The sequence below is a fragment of the Pundamilia nyererei genome, unplaced genomic scaffold, assembly GCF_000239375.1.
Source record: "Pundamilia nyererei isolate P.nyererei 1_Seehausen unplaced genomic scaffold, PunNye1.0 scaffold00022, whole genome shotgun sequence".
Taxonomy (NCBI): Eukaryota; Metazoa; Chordata; class Actinopteri; order Cichliformes; family Cichlidae; genus Pundamilia; species Pundamilia nyererei.
Window position 1 is genome coordinate 408,580 of NW_005187423.1, and position 1,861 is coordinate 410,440.

The following is a 1,861-nucleotide window of genomic DNA, read 5'->3' on the forward strand; positions in this document are numbered from 1 at the left end:
TTCCAAAACTAAACATGAAAAACTAGACATGAAAAAGATTTTAGATACCCCCCTCATAATTGAAACAATTTTGAAACTTAGAAAACTAAAACCCTGGTTCTAGTATTTGTTAGTTTGCTAAAGGACATGGTTATTGAGGACATCTACGAGGCTGTGAGTCGACTGCTTTCAAAAAGTTGTGTTTTTATTGTAATGCTTGTGGTGAATTTACTAAATCTGGCCTCTGACACTTGCCCTCCATACAGTAATCATTAAAAACACTAAAACCAACACAGAATTGAATAAAAACTCAACATTTTCAAACAACAAAAGTTAAACCAAAATAAGAAGATAAGCCCTGGAAGCTAACTGAAACTACACCTAATTAAAAAACAAAAAGTCAAAATGAAATAAAAATTAATTAGAAAATACAAAACTAAGATAATTGTGATTGTAACTTTATGTGTTCAAATTGTGTATGTAAGTATATTTTATGTATTCCACTAGTGGCATGTGCAGTGGGACAGTGGATATATTGGAAAAAGATGTTGAAGATGGAAAATGAGGAAAGGCAGCAGATAGAATTAGAAGACTTACATATTTGACTAATGACAAACACATGATAAATGTTCAAAGTACCCTGTTTAAGATTCAAGTGGTGATTTCTGGCTGGTGCTTGATTGTCTGGTTGTCAGGTAGTAGTTGTTAACAGGTGTTCACATAACTTCTTTGAAAAGCTTGTAATTGAGTATTTTTACATTGTTGAATTGGAACTTTTAATTTAAGGTGCCTTCAGGTGCCACCTTAAATTGACAGGACAAATGGAGCTGCAGATGTTTAGTCTATTCTTTAATCAAATGAACTCCCTAAAGGACTGACTGTATATTTTAAGTTGGGGGTGGAAATAACTTCAAATAGTCTCACTGCAGTCATTCACTAAACCTTTAAACACTATTCTCCTGAGTAGCAATTTAAAAAAAAGTAAGGGTGTCTTAAAATTAGCTAGTATTCGTTAATTACTCGGTTCGGATGTACCTGATTTCATTCACATGGATGTGAAACGCTCTATCGACCGTCACAACTAACTGACCAATGACCGAACGCCTCTCAGACTTTACGAAAGCAACACGTGAAGCCGCCTCTGATTGGCTGGTAGCTGCACCAGCTGAACAAAGTGTAAACCGCCACTGCCGCCCGCCGCTGCTTCTGCTGCCGCTGCTTCCTCAAGAAACGCGTTAAAGTCTGCTGCTGCAAACAGGTTAGTGCCAACATTTGACTCTTAAAAACCGAAAAAAGGCAGCGTAGCTCTGAGCTCCTCTACCGAGGCCCGTGTGCAAAAGTTAGAGCAGGATGAAGCCACCGAAAGGGCTGCTCTTATTGTTGCTTTAAATAGACCAGACCCCAGCCTCGTTTTATGTCTTTTCTCTGCATTATATCTTCGTTTCCGCTAATCTGACGATGAGCAGCATGATATTTAGTGCGTGATCAGAACGAGCTGTTCATTTTTGATGTTTGTGGGTCTGTTTATCAGCGACAAACCCGCGTGTAGGCTGAACGGACCAGCCCTCTGAAAAGAAAACAGACAGGGACACGTAGCAACAGGGATGAAACCGTCACCAACGCCTCTGAGGATAATCCTTTTTCTTTTTTTTCAAAAAAACTTTTTATTTCATATGTATTATTTCTTTATTACTAACATCACTGCTGATAGTCGGTGTGAGCGTGCTACACGCGCACGTCATTGTTAAATAAAGATAAGAAGTGGACAAGGAGTAACAATGTAACTGTTATCTACTGTGGTGGCATCCCGCCAAATCACTCATAACTCCGTGTGTGTGTGTGTGTGTGTGTGTGTGTGTGTGTGTGTGTGTGTGTGTGTGTG

General features: G+C 38.9%; 1 protein-coding gene across 1 annotated transcript in view; it reads left to right on the top strand.

Annotated features, from left to right (window-relative positions):
- Nucleotides 1-1,110: 1,110 nt before the first annotated feature.
- Nucleotides 1,111-1,861, top strand: part of acsl1a (acyl-CoA synthetase long chain family member 1a) — a 19,788-nt gene continuing 19,037 nt past the window's right edge. The window contains exon 1 of the mRNA XM_005726800.1: nucleotides 1,111-1,237. The gene's annotated coding sequence lies outside the window, so the exon portion shown is untranslated. The remainder of the gene's footprint in view (nucleotides 1,238-1,861) is intronic.